This window comes from Mus musculus, chromosome 9 (assembly GCF_000001635.26).
Source record: "Mus musculus strain C57BL/6J chromosome 9, GRCm38.p6 C57BL/6J".
Taxonomy (NCBI): domain Eukaryota; kingdom Metazoa; phylum Chordata; class Mammalia; order Rodentia; family Muridae; genus Mus; species Mus musculus.
In genome coordinates, this window is record NC_000075.6 from 76,802,478 (window position 1) to 76,825,639 (window position 23,162).

Genomic DNA, 23,162 nt, shown 5'->3' on the forward strand with positions numbered 1-23,162 from the left:
TCAGCTATATTGATTTTTCTTAGTTCATAATACAATAGGGTTGCTGGATTTGGGAGGATGCATATTGTCTTAGTTGTCCATGCTTGTCTTTTTGTCCTGGGACCTAGGCATCTGGAGTTATACCATTTAAAGTATTTCTTGGAGAAGGTATCTGGTCTTATATTTGTTGAGTGGGTGTACCATTATTTGGTATTTGTTTGCCTAGTCTTGGTCCTAGACAAGTGTGGTGGAAGTGCGGTCTCTAGGAAGGAGCAGCTCTTTGTGTTAGTGAGACTCATAAAGAAGTGGAGATGGGCTAGAAGGAAAGGTTGAAAGCAGTAGCAGGAAAGAAATATGGAAGCCAAATCTGCATCAAGGGTCCTTCCTTATAGGATAGGGTGGGATGGGAGGAGGGGTTATTTGAGCAGGCAGAATGGAACTAAGAGTAAATCTAAAGATACCAGAATAAGAGTCAGAAGGGAGAATACACGTTTCCTACTTGGGTCCCAGTCAAATGTGGCAACTGTGACAATCTGGTTATCATTAGGAATCACAAAGGAATGAAGGTTAATTAGAAAGAAAGACCAAAAGGAGTAGTGGGGAAATACTAGAAAATCCTGGATCCACATTAAGAACTGTTTTCAAATTTTAAACTACCTCATTGGAGACCTTATTAGATTTGTAACATTTGGAAGAGACAAGATCTTCTTTGCCTCTTATTTCTGTTGAAGGTCAGTTCAGCTTTTTTCTTCAGTGGAGTACTGTGGTTTCTCCTCGCTTGGGTTTGTACTTTGTAAAAATTTATTTGGGTAGAAGAGAAGATTGGTGGGCTCAGTGGGCAAGTGTAAAAAGGTACTGTGTTCCACACTCTAACACTTCTGATTTGATGTAGTCTGCATTCCATCTCTTAGGACCAGAGATGCCCTGGTAACTCTTCTCTGAAGCATGTATCTGCCTCTTCTGGCCTGCCCATTCCAAACTTATCTCACCATCATTTACTGGTCTATCCATCCTCCAGTGCTTGCCAACTGGGGCTCTTTGAACTCTTCTGAACTCCCAACACATCCCTCACCTTTGATCCTGTAGCCTATTCTTGCTACCACTTGGTGTCTGAAGCACCACAGGCCTGCATGTATCCAAACTCTGCATCATGACCTGACTGCCAGGCCATATGCATACCTCTTCCAGGGCAAGAAGCTACCATATTAATTTTCATAAATTGTTTTGCATTTATAGAGGCAAATAAACCTATTTAGATTTTAATTACTGGGAAGTGAAGCTCTTCTCTGACTCATTACTATCAAATCCAACACTGCAGAATGTTAGCTAAAGTCCATGCTATCTAATTGCTAAATACTTTCCCCAAATGGTTTGCATGCCTAATCTTGTTTTCCACTCACAATAGCACTCCCTTAAACTTCCCAGTTTTCAAATGAGGAAATATTCTTACTTCATTGAGCACCTAGGGAGTGTGGATGCCAGAATTCACAAGCAGGGAGCTGGACCTGGGAGAGCTTAGTCTTAGCTAGCTAAAACTGAAAGTAGGTACAGAAGAAAATCATTTATTGGAAAGCAGGAATTAGGAAGGTCCTATCCTCATCACCCAAAGTATGCCCTCGGTTTGCTAATGGATCTACCCTTGGTAGAGCTTTTATAGGACCTAGTGCTTTCCTATCTGGGTACTGCTGACAGATTTGTTTGTGCTGTTAAGCTGGGTCTTCTCTGTAATTCCATCCTTCTGATGTAAGCTTCAAGGCCAGAAGAAAAAGGGGGAGGAAATTAGCAGTTTTTTCCTTTATAGGACCAACTTTTAACTTCTTGATAAATGTATAAATAATTCCTTTTTGCCTGAACTTAAAGCCAAGTAAATGTATGTCAGTTGTTATTGTCATATCTGATATGGCATGATTTCAATATCAGACCATCCTGATGACTATCTTGGGCAGCAATTCATTAGTTATTGAAATCAGAAGATGAATCTTTTCTTCTCCCCAAAGCAGGTGAGATGATGAGAGGGTCATAAAGCATTGGGTGCCATTCACTATCCATCACCACCTGACAGTCGCTGTAGTTGGCTAAACCATAACCTTAAAATAATGAGAAAAAATATTTACATACTGAGATTTGCAGTGGATGATTCCTGAAACAAAGAGAACCCAGAATTAAAGGAACCCATGGAAACACTGTAAACCCAGTAAAGCAAAATTCCTGGAAAGAAGCTGTGCCTGTCAAAACTGATCTCATGGTTTGCGATGTGGAGAGCATTGTGCCCCTAAGTTGCCATACCTTGCCCACCTCTGTGATGGAGCTAGCATCAAATGACAAACAGAAAAAAATGAAAACAGAAAAAAACTTTTGGAATCTATTAACTTGTAGACTATTAGCTTCCATCCAGAATTCTAAAAATATCATCAGATAGCATATTAGGCCTGTATGGAAAAACTTCTCCTGTTTTGCTGAAACTATCACTCTATTGCTCCCACCAAGATATTTTAAGCTTCCTTTACATATGATATTTTTCTTCTGTAAAACTCTAAAACTTAATAAAACTGCTTCCATGTTGGAACATGGCATTTAGGGTAGTCATGGTCACTCATAGTGGCTCCATAGGATGGAATACTAAAATCAGCAAGGCACAACTCTGCTAGTATGCATTGCTCTGATAGTAGCGTGAACAAATGACTTAGGCATTCAATAAGCATACAGTGATTGTCTACAATGTGTCATGCATTGAACTCTGCACCCAAAGAGCTGACAGTACAGTGAAGGCCAGCAGATATACTCAGGCAATGTGAATCAGAATGCCGGACTGAGATTCATGTATCAACAAGCAGTGTTGGATCCCATGGGAAAAGACTAATGGGCTTACTCAAGAGGGTGTGGCTGGTTACTAGCTGATTGGTGTAGAAATGAGAAACTCATGATCAAGAATGACAATTATATTGAGAAAAGTCAGAAGTCATTCTAGTCTTGCAGGTTAAAGGGTAATGGAATTAAAATTCCAAGCACAGGGATATTCAAAGAGCAGAGATCACGGTTTATACACTTTTATAAAATGCAACAAAATTCTTAATAGATATTGAATTGAAAGCTGTGAATTGAAAAGGGTATAAAATAAAAGTGTTTGTATTCAATATAAAAGTATTCATACATTTTGAAAAGCACAGTATGGTTAAATTCATTTCACTTATAGCTTAAAATTTAAACCTATTGATATATTCAGGCAGCCAAATTGTCTATTCTATTTGTTTTCATTGTATATTTCTTAGATTTAATTTATTTTATTTGCATTCATGTTTTACCTATATGTACATATGTACCCAGTGCATGCCTGGTGAGAAGAAGACCACACTAAATGCTTGAGAATTTATTGCACCTGCAGCAGAGTTGCTTCAGAGTTGACTCGGCTGTTCAGGGCACTTGTTGCTCTTGTAGAGGTTGATGGTAAGTTGTCACCACGCACATGGTGGCTCTCAACCATTAACATCTTCTCCTGAAGTAACAATCTCATCAGATCAAGTATTAATTAAGCTGGAAGATCAGGCAAAGGGGAATATTCATCAAGAAGTTGAAAGATTATCCTTTAAAGAACAAAAAATTGTTAATTTCCTCCCCTTGTTGTTCTTGCTTTGAATCTTACATCAGAAAGACTGAATAGCAGAGAGGACCCAGCTTAACAGCACAAACAAATCTGTCAGTAGTACACAGACAGGAAAGCACTAGGTCCTGTAAAAGCTCTACCAAGGGTAGATCCATTAGCAAACAGAGGGCATACTTTGGGTGATGAGGATAGGACCTTCCTAATTCCTGCTTTCCAATAAATAATTTTCTTCTGTACCTACTTTCAATTTTAGCTAGCTAAGAATGAGCTCTCCCAGGTCCAGCTCCCTGCTTGTGAATTCTGGCACCCACACTCCCTAGTTGCTCAATGAAGTAAGAATATTTCCTCATTTGAAAACTGGGAAGTTTAAGGGAGTGCTATTGTGAGTGGAAAACAAGATTAAGCATGCAAACCATTTGGAGGAACTAGTTAGCAATTAGATAGCATGGACTTTAGCTAATGTTCTGCAGTACTGGACTCTGTAGTAATGAGTCAGAAATGAGCTTCACTACCAAGTAATTAAAATCTCAATATTTGTATTTGCCTCTAAAATTGCAAAACATTTTATGAAAATTAATACAGTAGTCTCTTGCCCTGAACCCGACTGTAACAGAAATAGCTGTTTTGACTCAAACACACACACACACACACACACACACACACACACACTCACACACACAAATATATACACATATATATATATATATATATATATATATATATATATATATATATTGAAATATAAACATTTATACCTGGATTTTGCTTTAATATTTTTATATACATTTGTAATTCATAGGAATGCAGTGCTATTATAATTATTTTAATCACAACTGAATATTAGTTCATATCAAAATAACTTCAGAAAATACTGAATTGCCATTTAATCTGCATTTTAAAAATATTTTTCTTGTATACTTCTAAATTTTGCTCAATATTATTGTTTATTTTTTATTGAAAAAAATGTTCATATAGCATATGCAGGTCATGATTTGCCCTTCTCTATCTCATTCCAAATCCTTCATGCTTCCAAATAACTTTTAACTTGAGTTTATAAACATTATTCTGCATCATAACTTTTTTATACTGTTCAAATATTATAAAACTCTGCTATTTTTCTTTATAAATTAAAGGGAATTTTCTTTTTCTTTTTTTCTTTTCCCAGGTATTGATTCCTAACATAGATAAAGATTTCCATGTTTTTTTTTTTACACTAATCTATTTGATTTGTAATGTATTTGTACATGTGTGCATGTGCACACATATACACACACCCTCAATTCTCAAATTCTGATATTTGTATTGAATTTTGTTTTCTAATGATTTTCTGTTTTATCTTTGTATGCCATAACAATATATGTGCTAACACACTTTCTGATGCCTATTTGTATATTTCATAAACTTATTTAGTTTTCAAGATGCTCTACATTCTTCCGCAACCTGATCCCTCCTGTTCTCATCCCCTCTACCTCCTAGGCCTACCGTCTACCTGAGATCACCCCACCCCTCCACCTGAGATGTCTTTTCTAATTCACCTTCTCTGAGAGATGAATGCTTCTAGCCTTGATATCCCCTTGCTACTTAATTTCTTTGGATGTGTGGGTGGTAGCATGCTTAACCCTTTCAGCTAATATCCACTTATCTGGGTTACCTCACTCTGGATGAATTTTTCTAGTCCCATTTGTCTGAAAATTTCATGATGTCATTGTTTTTAAAATCTGAGTAATATTCCACTGTATAAATGTGCATTTTCTTTATTCAACTGTCAGTTGAGAGAAATCTAGATCTATTCCAATGTCTGGCTCTTATGAATAAAGCTGCTATGAACATATTCGAGCAAATTTCTTGTAGTATGATGGAACTTCCTTTGAGAAGTGGTATAAGCAGGTGTTGAGGTAGATCAATTTTCAGTTTTCTGAGAAATCACCATATTGATTTCCAAAGTAGCTCCCATCAGCCATAGAAGAATATTCTTCTTGCTCTACATCTTCAGCAACAATGAGCTGTCACTTCTGACTTTGATGTTAGATATTCTAATGGGTATAAGATGGAATCTCAGAGTTGTTTGCATTACATGATAGCTAAGGATGTTGAATATTTCTTTAAGTGCTTTTCACCATTTGAAATTCCTTTGTTAAGAATTCTGTTTAGATTTGTACCCCATTTTTAATTGGGTTATTTGGTTTGGTGATGTCTAGTTTCATGAGTTATTTATACATTTTGAAAATAAGCTTCCTGTCAGATGTAGGGTTGTTAAAGATCTTTTCCCATTCTGTAGGCTGCTGTTTGTTCTACCAGCAGTGTCAGTTTCACAAAGTCCCATGTATTAATTGTTGATCTTAGTGCCTGTCCTATTTGCATTCTGTTCAGGAAGTTGTCCTGAATAGCTAATGCATTCAAAGCTATTCCCTACTATCTCTTCTATCAGCTTCAGTCAGTGTACCTGGCTTTATGTTAAAGTCTTTGACCCACTTGAAATTGAGTAGAAACCTAGTGCAATGGAATCTATGAAGGTACAATGGAATCTATGAACTCCCAAACATTAGGAGGAGGTCTGGGAATCTTGCAGAAAAGCCTCATAGAAGCTCACATGGGTCTGCATAGTAGATAGTATAGGAGTATGTGATATCCCCATCTAGCCTTAATATGAGGGGAGGTGCCTTGATTTCTTGATATGCCATGTTAGATTGATATCCCTGGCAGTCCTGCCTTTTTCTTTTGCCTCTCCTCCTCTCTACCTCCTCTCATTCTTCTCCCCTCTTCCTCTATCTCCCACTCCTGTCTTCTTCCATCTTCTTCCTCTCTTTATTATGATAGTGATGATTATTTGCTGGAACATTTAGTATATTTTCTATTATAATTCTTATTGTATTATTGCTGCTATTAATTTTTATAATTTGTTCTTCACTTTGGTGATTTTTGACTGAATTTATTCTCAATGGAACAGTGTTGACATCATGGATAACTGGATCAAATATAGCAGCATTCAGTTACATGACCACTAATGTTACATACTTGTCATCTATCTGGGATTGGTTGTTTCTGGACACAAGCTAGTCACCTACAATAGATTTAAAAGATTTTCTCTGTTACTTGCCTTATTGAAGGATCCCACCCTGTTCAAGCAAAATTCATTGTAGGACACCACACAGTACAGCAGTACAGACTTTAGTGAAGAAATGAAGCTCATAGAGTTAGTAGCCACATGAGCTATGACAATAAATCCCCAAGTTCTGTATTACATGCTCCATATCAAGGCATTCTACTTAACTCATGACAGTTCACTATGTCTGCCATCCTTACTCATGTTTCTCATTTCTACCAATAAATATTGGCAAAAATTTTGTGATTCTTTTGGGTCACACTTTATATTTGATTTTTCAGGGCTTGGGAAGAGAGGGGAGCCAACACATTAGAGACAATGATTGGCAAGGCATGGCTATAAGAACAGCTCATGCAGTCAGTGTCACTGAGTTTTCAAGCAAATTATGACCACCATGTTAAGGAGAAAACAATGACTCTTCATACCAAGGACAACTCAATAGGATTTTTTTTTCCATTTTTTATTAGGTATTTAGCTCATTTACATTTCCAATGCTATACCAAAAGTCCCCCTTACCCACCCACCCCCACTCCCCTACCCACCCACTCCCCCCCTTTGGCCCTGGCGTTCCCCTGTACCGGGGCACACAAAGTCTGCGTGTCCAATGGGCCTCTCTTTCCAGTGATGGCCGACTAGGCCATCTTTTGATACATATGCAGCTAGAGTCAAGAGCTCAGGGGTACTGGTTAGTTCATAATGTTGTTCCACCTATAGGGTTGAAGATCCCTTTAGCTCCTTGGATACTTTCTCTAGCTCCTCCATTGGGAGCCCTGTGATCCATCCATTAGCTGACTGTGAGCATCCACTTCTGTGTTTGCTAGGCCCCGGCATAGTCTCACAAGAGACAGCTACATCTGGGTCCTTTCGATAAAATCTTGCTAGTATATGCAATGGTGTCAGCGTTTGGATGCTGATTATGGGGTGGATCCCTGGATATGGCAGTCTCTACATGGTCCATCCTTTCATCTCAGCTCCAAACTTTGTTTCTGTAACTCCTTCCATGGGTGTTTTGTTCCCACTTCTAAGGAGGGGCATAGTGTCCACACTTCAGTCTTCATTTTTCTTGAGTTTCATGTGTTTAGGAAATTGTATCTTATATCGTGGGTATCCTAGGTTTTGGGCTAGTATCCACTTATCAGTGAGTACATATTGTGTGAGTTCCGTTGTGATTGTGTTACCTCACTCAGGATGATGCTCTCCAGGTCCATCCATTTGGCTAGGAATTTCATAAATTCATTCTTTTTAATAGCTGAGTAGTACTCCATTGTGTAGATGTACCACATTTTCTGTATCCATTCCTCTGTTGAGGGGCATCTGGGTTCTTTCCAGTTTCTGGCTATTATAAATAAGGCTGCTATGAACATAGTGGAGCATGTGTCCTTCTTACCAGTTGGGGCTTCTTCTGGATATATGCCCAGGAGAGGTATTGCTGGATCCTCCGGTAGTACTATGTCCAATTTTCTGAGGAACCGCCAGACTGATTTCCAGAGTGGTTGTACAAGCCTGCAATCCCACCAACAATGGAGGAGTGTTCCTCTTTCTCCACATCCTCGCCAGCATCTGCTGTCACCTGAATTTTTGATCTTAGCCATTCTCACTGGTGTGAGGTGGAATCTCAGGGTTGTTTTGATTTGCATTTCCCTGATGATTAAGGATGTTGAACATTTTTTCAGGTGCTTCTCTGCCATTCGGTATTCCTCAGGTGAGAATTCTTTGTTCAGTTCTGAGCCCCATTTTTTAAGGGGGTTATTTGATTTTCTGAGGTCCACCTTCTTGAGTTCTTTATATATGTTGGATATTAGTCCCCTATCTGATTTAGGATAGGTAAAGATCCTTTCCCAGTCTGTTGGTGGTCTTTTTGTCTTATAGACAGTGTCTTTTGCCTTGCAGAAACTTTGGAGTTTCATTAGGTCCCATTTGTCAATTCTCGATCTTACAGCACAAGCCATTGCTGTTCTGTTCAGGAATTTTTCCCCTGTGCCCATATCTTCAAGGCTTTTCCCCACTTTCTCCTCTATAAGTTTCAGTGTCTCTGGTTTTATGTGAAGTTCCTTGATCCACTTAGATTTGACCTTAGTACAAGGAGATAAGTATGGATCTATTCGCATTCTTCTACATGATAACAACCAGTTGTGCCAGCACCAATTGTTGAAAATGCTGTCTTTCTTCCACTGGATGGTTTTGGCTCCCTTGTCGAAGATCAAGTGACCATAGGTGTGTGGGTTCATTTCTGGGTCTTCAATTCTATTCCATTGGTCCACTTGTCTGTCTCTATACCAGTACCATGCAGTTTTTATCACAATTGCTCTGTAGTAAAGCTTTAGGTCAGGCATGGTGATTCCACCAGAGGTTCTTTTATCCTTGAGAAGAGTTTTTGCTATCCTCGGTTTTTTGTTATTCCAGATGAATTTGCAAATTGCTCCTTCTAATTCGTTGAAGAATTGAGTTGGAATTTTAATGGGGATTGCATTGAATCTGTAGATTGCTTTTGGCAAGATAGCCATTTTTACAATGTTGGTCCTGCCAATCCATGAGCATGGGAGATCTTTCCATCTTCTGAGATCTTCTTTAATTTCTTTCTTCAGGGACTTGAAGTTTTTATCATACAGATCTTTCACTTCCTTCGTTAGAGTCACGCCGAGATATTTTATATTATTTGTGGCTATTGAGAAGGGTGTTGTTTCCCTAATTTCTTTCTCAGCCTGTTTATTCTTTGTGTAGAGAAAGGCCATTGACTTGTTTGAGTTAATTTTATATCCAGCTACTTCACCGAAGCTGTTTATCAGGTTTAGGAGTTCTCTGGTGGAATTTTTAGGGTCACTTATATATACTATCATATCATCTGCAAAAAGTGATATTTTGACTTCCTCTTTTCCAATTTGTATCCCCTTGATCTCCTTTTGTTGTCGAATTGCTCTGGCTAATACTTCAAGTACTATGTTGAAAAGGTAGGGAGAAAGTGGGCAGCCTTGTCTAGTCCCTGATTTTAGTGGGATTGCTTCCAGCTTCTCTCCATTTACTTTGATGTTGGCTACTGGTTTGCTGTAGATTGCTTTTATCATGTTTAGGTATTGGCCTTGAATTCCTGATCTTTCCAGTACTTTTATCATGAATGGGTGTTGGATCTTGTCAAATGCTTTTTCTGCATCTAACGAGATGATCATGTGGTTTTTGTCTTTGAGTTTGTTTATATAATGGATTACATTGATGGATTTTCGTATATTAAACCATCCCTGCATCCCTGGAATAAAACCTACTTGGTCAGGATGGATGATTGCTTTAATGTGTTCTTGGATTCGGTTAGCGAGAATTTTATTAAGGATTTTTGCATCGATGTTCATAAGAGAAATTGGTCTGAAGTTCTCTATCTTTGTTGGATCTTTCTGTGGTTTAGGTATCAGAGTAATAGTGGCTTCATAAAATGAGTTGGGTAGAATACCTTCTACTTCTATCTTGTGAAAAAGTTTGTGCAGAACTGGAGTTAGATCTTCTTTGAAGGTCTGATAGAACTCTGCACTAAACCCGTCTGGTCCTGGGCTTTTTTTGGCTGGGAGACTATTAATAACTGCTTCTATTTCTTTAGGGGATATGGGACTGTTTAGAAGGTCAACTTGATCCTGATTCAACTTTGGTACCTGGTATCTGTCCAGAAATTTGTCCATTTCGTCCAGGTTTTCCAGTTTTGTTGAGTATAGCCTTTTGTAGAAGGATCTGATGGTGTTTTGGATTTCTTCAGGATCTGTTGTTATGTCTCCCTTTTCATTTCTGATTTTGTTAATTAGGATTTTGTCCCTGTGCCCTTTAGTGAGTCTAGCTAAGGGTTTATCTATCTTGTTGATTTTCTCAAAGAACCAACTCCTCGTTTGGTTAATTCTTTGAATAGTTCTTCTTGTTTCCACTTGGTTGATTTCACCCCTGAGTTTGATTATTTCCTGCCGTCTACTCCTCTTGGGTGAATTTGCTTCCTTTTTTTCTAGAGCTTTTAGATGTGTTGTCAAGCTGCTAGTATGTGCTCTCTCCCGTTTTTTCTTGAAGGCACTCATAGCTATGAGTTTCCCTCTTAGAAATGCTTTCATTGTGTCCCAAAGGTTTGGGTACGTTGTGGCTTCATTTTCATTAAACTCTAAAAAGTCTTTAATTTCTTTCTTTATTCCTTCCTTGACCAAGGTATCATTGAGAAGAGTGTTGTTCAGTTTCCATGTGAATGTTGGCTTTCTGTTATTTATTTTGTTATTGAAGATCAGCCTTAGTGCATGGTGATCTGATAGGATACATGGGACAATTTCAATATTTTTGAATCTGTTGAGGCCTGATTTGTGACCTATTATGTGGTCAATTTTGGAGAAGGTACCATGAGGTGCTGAGAAGAAGGTATATCCTTTTGTTTTAGGGTAAAATGTTCTGTAGATATCTGTCAGATCCATTTGTTTCATCACTTCTGTTAGTTTCAGTGTGTCCCTGTTTAGTTTCTGTTTCCATGATCTGTCCATTGGTGAAAGTGGTGTGTTGAAGTCTCCCACTATTATTGTGTGAGGCGCAATGTGTGCTTTGAGCTTTACTAAAGTTTCTTTAGTGAATGTGGCTGCTCTTGTATTTGGAGCATAGATATTTATTCAGAATTGAGAGTTCCTCTTGGAGGATTTTACCTTTGATGAGAATGAAGTGTCCCTCCTTGTCTTTTTTGATGACTTTGGGTTGGAAGTCAATCTTATCAGATATTAGGATGGCTACTCCTGCTTGTTTCTTCATACCATTTGCTTGGAAAATTGTTTTCCAGCCTTTCATTCTGAGGTAGTGTCTATCTTTTTCTCTGAGATGAGTTTCCTGTAAGCAGCAAAATGTTGGGTCTTGTTTGTGTAGCCAGTTTGTTAGTCTATGTCTTTTTATTGGCGAGTTGAGACCATTGATGTTAAGAGATATTAAGGAAAAGTAATTGTTGCTTCCTGTTATTTTAGTTGTTAAAGGTGGCATTCTGTTCTTGTGGCTGTCTTCTTTTAGGTTTGTTGAGGGATTACCTTCTTGTTTTTTCTAGGGCGTTGTTCCCGTTCTTGTATTGGTTTTTTTCTGTTATTATCCTTTGAAGGGCTGGATTCGTGGAGAGATAATGCGTGAATTTGGTTTTGTCGTGGAATACTTTGGTTTCTCCCTCTATGATAATTGAGAGTTTGGCTGGGTATAGTAGCCTGGGCTGCAGTTTGTGTTCTCTTAGTGTCTGTATAACATCTGTCCAGGCTCTTCTGGCTTTCATAGTCTCTGGTGAAAAATCTGGTGTAATTCTGATAGGCTTGCCTTTATATGTTACTTGACCTTTTTCCCTTACTGCTTTTAGTATTCTATCTTTATTTAGTGCATTTGTTGCTCTGATTATTATGTGTCGGGAGGAATTTCTTTTCTGGTCCAGTCTATTTGGAGTTCTGTAGGCTTCTTGTATGTTCATATGCATCTCATTCTTTAGATTTGGGAAGTTTTCTTCAATAATTTTGTTGAAGATGTTTGCTGGACCTTTGAGTTGAAAATCTTCATTCTCATCCACTCCTATTATCCGTACGTTTGGTCTTCTTATTGTGTCCTGGATTTCCTGGATATTTTGAGTTAGGATCTTTTTGCATTTTCCATTTTCTTTGATTGTTGTGCCGATGTTCTCTATGGAATCTTCTGCACCTGAGATTCTCTCTTCCATCTCTTGTATTCTGTTGCTGATGCTCATATCTATGGTTCCAGATTTCTTTCCTAGGGTTTCTATCTCTAGTGTTGCCTCGCTTTGAGTTTTCTTTATTGTGTCTACTTCCCTTTTTAGGTCTAGTATGGTTTTGTTCATTTCCATCACCTGTTTGTATGTTTTTTCCTCTTTTTCTGTAAGGACTTCTACCTGTTTGATTGTGTTTTCCTGTTTTTCTTTAAGGACTTGTAACTCTTTAGCAGTGTTCTCCTGTATTTCTTTAAGTGATTTATTAAAGTCCTTCTTGATGTCCTCTACCATCATCATGAGATATGCTTTTAAATCTAGGTCTAGGTTCTCAGGTGTGTTGGGGTTCCCTGGACTGGGCGAAGTGGGTGTGCTGGGTTCTGGTGATGGTGAGTGGTCTTGGTTCCTGTTAGTAAGATTCCTCCGTTTACCTTTCGCCATCTGGTAATCTCTGGAGTTAGTAGTTATAGTTGACTCTGTTTAGAGATTGTTCTTCTGGTGATTCTGTTACCGTCTATCAGCAGACCTGGGAGACAGATTCTCTCCTCTGAGTTTCAGTGCTCAGAGCACTCTCTGCTGGCAAGCTCTCTTACAGGGAAGGTGCGCAGATATCTTGTATTTGGACCTCCTCCTGGCCGAAGAAGAAGGCCCAAAACAGGACCTTTCTCAGACACTGTGTTGCTTTGGCAGTTCCCAGGTGGTACAGACTCTCACCTAAGCAGACTAAATTCCTAAGTTCCTTGGAGTCCCAGGACCAAGATGGCGACCGCTGCTGCTGTGGCTTAGGCCGCCTCCCCTGCCGGGTGGGCACCTGTTCTCCGGTCCGGAAGGTGGCCGGCTGTCCCCGGCCCACACAGGGTGCTGCCTCAGCGCCTCTGTGCTTCTGCCTGTTCCAGAAGCTGTCAGGTTCTCTGGCACACCCTCTCACCTGTTCAGACTAATTTCCTAAGTTCGGCGGGTCCCGGACCAAGATGGCGACCGCTGCTGCTGTGGCTTAGGCCGCCTCCCCAGCCGGTCAATAGGATTTTTGAGTTCACCATATTCAAGCTTATTTAAAATTTACCAAAAACTCTAGTCCATTTTAAATATCCTTCACAACTGCTATTCTAACATTCACACAAAAGATCTAGTAAAAGTGCAAAGTAAAACTTAGATTGCTTATCATTAATTCATAGGTTTAGACTCTATCTTGTTTTTAGAAGTATTAACCTGGAGATTTCATCTGGCTATTTTAATAAATTACCATTCTTCTGACCGTGTCTAGCAGTTGGAATTTATCTACTTATTTAATTTCCTTTTGTTTAATCATAAATTATGTTCTGTTTTATTACAGTTTTAATTTCACAGAAAATGCATATTTCCCCTAAGCTCTTTTCCACACATGTATATAAATAGCACATTGACCTAGAAACTTACATTTGTTTTCATTGATAAATCCAAATAGACCTAACTACAGTTCACTACCATGTTGACCTTTTGTGATGAAGATGTACTTCTGTAAACTAGGACAAAAGGACACCATAGACCCACATACAGAGTGCTCTCCCTACAATGAAAGTCCTCTGCAGTCTACTGATTTTCCTTACCTACTGCCAACACTTGTCAACTAGTTATCTTTGCTTCATCCTCATTAATCTGAACTTATTCAGGAGGCCATGCAGATGAGATGACAGATCAGACATAATTGTTTCAGATTAGCTGCTTTCACTTAGTACATGCATTTAAGTTTCCTTTCTGTATTTTCATTGCTGAGTAGATTATGCATTCGGCACTGAGTAATGTTATGTCATTGAAATATGCCTGAGTTTAATTATCTTTACTCACTGAAGGATATTTCAGTGCTACAAAGTGTTGGCAACAATAACAAAGCTTATACATTCATTTTATACAAATTTTCTGTGCAGAATGAAAATTTCAGGTTCTTTGAGTAGATCCCATGAAGCTACGTTTCTGGATTGTAGGAGGTACAGCTGTCTTTGTGCATACAGAAAAGCACTGTGGGAACTTGTAATGTTATAAGCATACAGGGTTGTTCCTTCAAGGGAAGGATCTGTTACCCTTGAATATCTGATATCCAATATCTGTTATGGACTCCAAAGGGCAGAGCTGATGTTGTTTCTAGCCTAGGGACATTTGTGTTATCTGTGGCTAAAGACTTTCTGGCACTGGCCCTCCTCCGTATACATAATGTAAGCTTGTCTTTTTTGTTTTTTGTTTTTTTCAGTCAATGTATGGAACCTATCTTTATGGGCTTTACAGAGAGTCTCAATGTAGTCATAGCTGATCCGTATTTAGCTTACTTTGTTCCTCAAGGAAACTTATGTAAGCTTTGTTGGGCAAGCAGGACTGAGTTAATCATCACCAAGACAGCTTTCACGAAATTTTGCTGTGCTTCAATATACGTAAAATAAGCCACTTGGTGACAGACTCCCAAAGATTGAACTAATGCTGGCTCTAGAGCCATGGTGGGACATTGTAAGAGGACATCAAAGAATGAGTTTAATGCATATCTTGGGTCATATTTCATACATGAGTACTGTACTTACATTATTTCCTTCCCTCCCTTTCTTCCCTTCAAGTCTTCCCACATCTCTATCATGGTGTTTCTTAAATTCATAATTTCATTATTATTGGTATACACATACAAAGATATATACACATATGGATATGTAGTTATACACATATAATTGACTAAGTTCATTTAGTGTTGATTATATGTAGATGTCTTATGGATATGTAGTTATACACATAAAATTGACTAAGTTCATTTAGTGTTGCTTATATGTAGATGTGTTTGGGGTTTTCTTCTTAATTATTACCTTCAGAAGCATTTATGTTGGTGAGAGCAGAATCATCGAGAGGTGGAGGTTGTATGAGAGAAATCTAATGTTTATTCTTTCATCTCATCTTCATTTTCCTACTGAATTTGTATTTTTATTATCAACTGTAATAGCAGATATCAGAATTTTTCAGTATATTGCAACATAGAGTATTTAAGCGAGCTATAGGAAAACATATTAAAGATTTACGTTGCTCATATTCATATTTGAATAAAATAAAAAGCTCTATGTTAAAGCTACTTTCAGATGTTGATGTAGAGAATGCAGAAAGGAAAAGATATTTCTTTTCTCATTAATTTCTAATTTTCCCTTGAAACTAGGATGATGATGATAAAGATGGCTTCTGCAACATAGGCATGAGCTCTTCAACTATTTTCTTCCCATAATTTTATTTTAATTTTTCTATTAGAGATATATCAAGGGCTAGAAAAATGATTATTAAATAAGTAACTAAGAGATTATAATTTAAAATGAGGAATGGGAACAGTAACTTTAAATCATACACATTTTGGTTCTCTTAGAAACAAAATCAATTCTTTTGTTCATATCAACAGTTTTACTTCATTCCTCCGGAAAGTTAATTTGGCAGGAAAAAAAGACAGGTTAAAAAATAAGTCTTATGTTATGAATTTCATTAGATAATGCTCCCCTGACATATTCTTTGCCATTAATCACATTATGTAAATTACCAATCAAAATATATTTATTGCTTAATAAGCTCAGTGAGATGATGACATCCTGAACATTGCCATCAGCTTCTTCCCTTTTAACCTGCTGTCTTCAGACCCTGCATCTGATTGTGTTATCAAGACCAAATGGGAGTTTCTTAAAGACAACCCTGTCTATTGTATAAAAATGATGAGAAAAATAAGAGAAGATAGAGAATGGTGAGGTTTCTTTTAATTAAATTTATTCTTTGACAACTTCATGCATGTATGTAGTGTGCTCTGACTACTCCTACCTCCTATCACGTCTTTCATCTCTTGCTCTCACTCTCATCAATGACCTTCATCATTGTAGCCAAGGCCTCATTGAAAATAAATACGTCTTTTCTCCCACTACTGTCAATAACTAGTAGTTCTCCAAAGATGAGTAGAACTGCTTGAATATTTTCTTTGTCCATGACTTACAGTAAAGAGGCCCAGTCTTGTGAAGACATGATTCATGCCACTATGCCACTGCAGTTGCTGTAAATTCATAATGAATAGCCATGCTATACACAGCATATGGTATTTTCAGCCTTTCTATGTATCATCTGGATCTTAAACTTTTCTTACTCCTTTTCTATGATGTTCACTGCACCTTAAAGTAGGGGACATCAATGCCTTGTTTAGTGTCAACCATTCAATAGCCTCTTATTTTCAATACCTTGAGTAGCTGTGGGCCTTAGACTTTACCATCATTTATCATAAAGAGAATTTTCCCTCACTCAAACTAAGAGTGACATTTGTCTATGGGTACAAGCATATTCAGAATGTAGTTTTATTCCTGTCAAATTAGAAAATAAAATTAGTAAATACTCTTCTAGAGAATATGACATCCACTGTGTATGTGTGTGTGTGTGTGTGTGTGTGTGTGTGTGTGCGTGTGTGTGTGTGTGTGTCTGTGTGTTTTAACCATGTTTTTAGGATAAGGTGTGAATTCTCAATCCCAGCCATGGAGAATTTGGTTATCCACATGACAGTAATGCCACTATTGCACTAGGAAATGCATCTCTCCTTGCAGGTTGATATTATATATCATAGCTACACAACACTGTTGATGACACTTCTTTTCCAGCACACTTCATAGCACCTTTCTGCCCATATGTTTGCTAGCAAACAGAAAGAGACCTTCCAGTTCAACTGCATCTTGATTTATTTATGTCCAACAATCATGGTATGTGTCTTTATCAATGATAAGGTCTTATCATTTTGTTATGGTGGCAACCAGAAGCACCAGCAATAATTCATGCTGTTTTGTAAGACTATTGAGACTTCCTGTCCAAAAACTCATGAGGAGGTATTTTACATCTGGTACTGGTATTCCCATTTGATCACTCATGTCTAAGGGTTAGGATGATCCATCTGTGAAGGGTTATTCAATTAATACTCTTTTAAAATACTTTTGAATTTCTTTATATGAACAAAAGTGACCATATTCCTTCTTACAGCCATAATATTGATCAATCCTCTCCATTATCTACTCTTCTCCTCTCCTCCTTCCTTGTTTAAAACTTTATACCAAATTATTGCCCCTTCCTGCATCCCCTTTGTATATATTCTACTATGCAAACTTTTTCAAATGTCTTGTTCATTTTTTACAAGTGATACATTTTTATTTCAAAAGAATTATAAATTCAAATTGATTTCTCAGGCAGCCACAGAGTTATGCTTGTGTTATGTGCATGCTTTCTTCCACCATCTCATGTCCTTGTTCTTTTTTAGAAATAATATTTTAGTTAATTTCTTGAGAATTTCATTTAATGTATTTTTAACCTATTCACACTCACTTTTCCAACTCTTTTCATAACTTAGCTCTCTAGTCTCATCATTCATCCTACCAAGTTGGATATTAATGCTTTCTTGTTTTTCCCCATCTAGTCAAGTTTGTATTGTTGAAATAGTCTTGGAAGTAGGAACTGGGATGGTCAACCTGGGATATATCATTAAAGAAAACTGACTCTCCATCTCAAGAGCTGATAAAATGCCAATGGAGTCTCTGTTAGTGGTAGAATCTCATGCCCAACTCTTGCCTCTATGGTGATATTTTTATCTGAGTTGTTCTACAGATCTTGTGTGTGCTGTCATAATCATTGTCAATCCATACATATAACAGCATTATTGTGTCTAGAAAATAATTACTTTTTATCACCTCAATATCTGGTTCTACCAGTCTGTCACTGTCCACAAGGATTGTTGAACCTTGGAGGAGAGGCATTTGATTCATATATTCCATTTAAGACTGAGTGCTCTATAATCTCGTATTCTCTTTACATTGACCAGTTGAAAGTATCTCTGTTAATTTTTGTCTATTGAAAACAGAAGTTTTTTTAGTGAGGGTTGAAAAACCAACTGAGTTATGATTATATCAGTAAGCCATTAGAATCATTTTCATACCATGCACATTTAGCAAAATAATACTATTGGGTTCTTTCTTTGGACCTATGTCATATCTGTCAATAAGCCCTTGGCCTCTTTAACAGTACCAACTATAATATCCATCTTATAAAACAGACATTGGTATAGACTTAGATTTTCTTTTTTTTTTATTACGTATTTTCCTCAATTACATTTCCAATGCTATTCCAAAAGTCTCTCACCCCCCCCCCCCATTCCCCTACCCACCCATTCCCATTTTTTGGCCCTGGTGTTCCCCTGTACTGGGGCATATAAAGTTTGCCTGTCCAGTGGGGCTCTCTTTCAGATGCCCCTCAACAGAGGAATGGATACAAAAAATGTGGTACATTTACACAATGGAGTACTACTCAGCTATGAAAAAGAATGAATTTATGAAATTCCTAGGCAAATGGTTGGACCTGGAGGGCATCATCCCGAGTGAGGTAACACAATCACAAAAGAACTCAAATAATATGTACTCACTGATAAGTGGATATTAGCCCAGAAACTTAATATAGTGAGATATAAGGTACAATTTGCAAAACACATGAAACTGAAGAAGAATGAAGACTAAAGTGTGAACACTTTTCCCCTTCTTAGAATTGGAAACAATCACCCATGGAAGGAGTTACAGAGACAAAGTTTGGAGCTTAGACAAAAGGATGGACCATCAAGAGACTGCCATATCCAGGGATCCATCCCATAATTAGCCTCCAAACGATGACACCATTGCATACACTAGCAAGCGTTTGGTGCAAGGACCGTGATATAGCTGTCTCTTGTGAGACTCTGCCGGGGCCTAGCAAACACAGAAGTGGATGCTCACAGTCAGCTATTGGATGCCTCACAGGGCCCCCAATGGAGGAGCTAGAGAAAGTATCCAAGGAGCTAAAGGGAACTGCAACCCTGTAGGTGCAACAACATTATGAACTAACCAGTACCCTGGAGCTCTAGACTTAGATTTTCTAAACTTACTTTTATTAGGTTTCTTTGTGGAGAGCCGTGCCGCGAGCAATCGCTGTGGAGAGCTGTGCGTGCTGCAAGCAATTGCCACTATAAGATGGTGCTGGCCTCTGCTGTGCCTAACTAGTAAACAAGCCTTGTACGCAGGTGCAAGAGTGAACTCACGCCTAGTCACTGCCCATTTCGGGGTGTAGTAATGGGGTGATGGGCGAGCAAGGAATCGGGAGCTGTCATGCCACATCAGATGCTGAAACGTCACGCTGCGGGCTATATAAGCAGCGCCATTTTCCCTGTTCGGGGTCTTCCTGAGAAAGAAGCAATTAAAGCTTTGCCGCAGAAGATTCCGGTTGTCCTGAGTGTGTTCTTGCCAGCAGGGACAAAAGCTCGGGCAATAGTTCTTAAATGCTTCACCCTTTCTTCTAGCCCTTTGACCAGAGGTCAACGGAGAAGCAAGCTTATTAGGAAAAGTGGGTGTAGGACCTGCTTAAAAGTAGTTCTTTGGAGAAATTCCAATGTTTGTTGTCAGGATATCAGCAGCCCAGTCCAATAGCAAACTCCAAACATCATTCGGTAGCAGCTGCTTGATTGAGCAGAAATTGCAAGGCTCCACTGAATTAGCATGAGTCAGCAGAAATGGCAAGAATCAGCCTGAATACTATGAGAAGTTCTTTGGTGTTTCTACGAATTAAAGACCAGGGGAGACCAGCAAAGCATTGTAAGATGTGTCAATGTAAGAACATCCTCTTACTGTCTGTGTGGCTATATTTATATTTTTTCTAAACATCATGTGCCTCTTTAGTGTTTCTCTCACATGTCTGCTTCAGCAAAACATGTCTGCTTTAGCAAAACATTGTCACAAGACAGCTTCTAGAGAAACATGATAAGACACAACTGAGTTTCCAAAGAGACCAGAAGTTTTCACTTCACATTAGATCCAATCGAAAAATGGTTGACAAGTCCCATAAACATTCATACCACTAGTGTATTAGTGGGCATATATAGAAAGCCAGTTGTAATTTGAAGGGTTCAAAGCTGGGTGAGACTCACACTTTTCTCCTGATAGTGTGTATAATACATCACAGCATTGTGAAAGATAGCTAGTAGGGAATGAAGCTATTCAATGAGGACTGTTGATTCTGTCTGTCATTCATTCACCGACTCCTTGCCCACCTGCAACCAGAGATCTGTTCTACGCAGACAGGGACCAAAAGGGTCTGTGGCAGAGAACTAGCTTGATTACTTGTTGTTCAAGGTCTCAACTATTTGCTATCTTCAGAACCAACTCTCATTGTCAAATGTGAAGACTAGTCAGGAGTATTGGCAATAGTAATGTGTGGGTTTCTATGGGAACCTATTGTTCAACAATTCCAAAGGAACTACTCCTAGTACTGGAGATTTTCTGTTACCATGAGGTCTATAACTATAACTATAACTATAACTATAACTATAACTATAACTATAATGTAGTAACTATAACTACAACTTACTAACTATAGCTATAATTAGTTGAGTTATAGTAACCCAGTTGAATGTTACTTCATTAAAACTTTTTATACACACACACACACACACACACGCGCGCACACACACACACAGAAGCTTTTATAGAAGTAGATTTCCACATTATTGCTCTAGTAAGAACTCCAGCACTATAATAAATGAACGTGGAGGGGGGGAACAGTCTTGTATTATTCATGATTTTAGTGGGGAAGCTTTAAGGTTTTTCACTTGGCATGATGTTGGTGATAGGTTTTCCATATATAGCTTTTATCATTTTGAGTTAGGTTCTTTTTGTCCCTAATCGTTTTTTTTTAAAATATGCATTGTTCTGTACATTATTTATTGCTACCTTTCAGAAAACTTTCCAAGGAAACTTCAAATTTGTCTCTCCACCAAGCACAGGGAATCCTACCAAGAATGCAAATGTAATAAACCATAAAATTGACCGTCACAAGCTTATCTAAATGATTGAGTCCAGCAGATAATCTGTTCTTCTGAAGCATACATTTATTATTGATATAAAATATCACGAATGTAGAACTACCACAAAGTATTTTCCAACATCTATTCAGTTCAAAAAATTATCCTGTTTTAGTAGTTTTGAATTCCCTACTCTGTCTCACATTTTAGAGATCATTACATCGCACAGGCTTTATAAGTGCATAACATATACAAAATTATCATATCTGAGTCTCATGTTTGGCCCTCCATCTCATGTGGATCCTCTGACAAACCAGGTCAAGCCAGTGTGTACCTAGTGTGGGAAAGCAGCTACTCCAGTTCTCGGAAGATTCCACTCATTTCTCATCTCATCTCATTTCATTTCATTTCATTTTTTATTTTATCATTATCTATTACATATGGAGCCTGTTTGTAATACTAAGAGGAAAGATATATGGTATAATCAAACATACATTGAGATGTAGTTGATGGTATTGTAAGCAGTAACTTTCAACAGCAAAGACTTGGTGAAGAAAATGGAGCAAAGTCTTCTACAGCTGGTGATTCTGAAGCTGAATACGAAGTGAGAGTGCGACTTCACTGGGACTGGGAAGAAGACTACGAAAACAAGAATGGAGAGGAGTCTTACACTCATAGTCTCTACTTTAACCTCCCTTTTTTTATTAAATAATTGTATCATTTAATTGCTGTTTTTGTTTGTTTGTTTATTAGATAGTTTCTTTATTTATATTTCAAATGTTAGCCCCTTTCCTAGTTTCTCCTCTGAGAGTCCCCTATCCCCTTCACCCTCTCCCTGCTCACCAACACACCCACTCTGCATCCTGGCCCTGGCATTCTCCTATACTGGGGCATAGAACCTTCACAGGACCAAGGACCTCTCCTTCCATTGATGACTGACTAGGCCATTCTCTGCTACATATGCAGCTAGAGCCATGAGTCCCACCATGTAGTTTCTTTGATTGATGGTTCAGTCCCATGGTGCTCTGGGGGTACTAGTTAATTCATATTGTTGTTCTTCCTATGGGGCTGCAAACCCCTTCAGTTCCTTGGGTACTTTCTCTAGCTCCTTCACTAGGGACCCTGTGCTCAAAACCAATGGATGGCTGTGAGCATCCACTTCTGTATTTTTCAGGCACTGGCAGAGCCTCTCAGTAGACAGCTTTATCAGGCTCCTGTCAGCAAGCTCTTGTTGGCATCCACAAAAGTGTTTGATTTTGGTGGTTGTTTATGTGACGGATCCCCATGTGCGGCAGTCTCTGGATGGTCCTTTCTTCAGTCTCTGCTCTGAAATTTGTCTCTGTAACTTCTTCCATGGCTATTTTGTTTCCCCTTCTAAGAAGGATCAAAGTATCCACACTTTGGCCTTCCTTCTTCTTGAGTTTCATGTGGTTTGCGAATTGTATCTTGGGTATTCTGAGCTTCTGGGCTAATACCCACTTATCATGAGTGCATATCATGTGTGTTCTTTTGTGATTGGGTTACCTTCTTAACAATAAAAGAACCTCTGGTGGAATCACCATCCCTGACCTCAAGCTGTCCTATTCTTTGCAGTGATTTTATCATTGCTTTTGTCAAAGGTCTCTTTTAGCATTTATTGAGAGCATTATGTGACTTCTATTCTTGGGTCAATTTATATGATGTATTACATGTATTAATTCACCTATATAGAGCCACTCCTGATTCCCTAGAACTAAGTTAACAAGATCATGATGAACAATGTTTTTGATGTGTAACTCTATTCAACTTGCAGGTATGCTGTTGAGTTTGTTTGTTTGTTTCTGTGTTTTAAGGACAGAGCTTCACACAATAGTCCTTTTAAGTTGCTACAAAATTTGAAGAGAAGTTAGTTCTAAGCATTTTGACTAAGTACTTATTTGGGTTTTGTTGACTAAAGCGAAGCATGAGGAGTTTTTGAAAATTTATCTCAAGA

The 23,162-nt window shown here is 38.2% G+C and overlaps 1 long non-coding RNA gene across 1 annotated transcript; it reads right to left on the reverse strand.

Moving 5' to 3' along the window:
• Positions 1-1,527: 1,527 nt before the first annotated feature.
• Gm47800 lies at positions 1,528-20,570 on the reverse strand. The gene is made up of 3 exons (XR_003948097.1): positions 19,283-20,570; positions 3,356-3,510; positions 1,528-2,066 (listed from the first exon to the last, which is right to left on the reverse strand). It is a non-coding gene; the product is annotated as a predicted gene, 47800 (long non-coding RNA).
• Between the last annotated feature and the right edge of the window lie 2,592 nt (positions 20,571-23,162).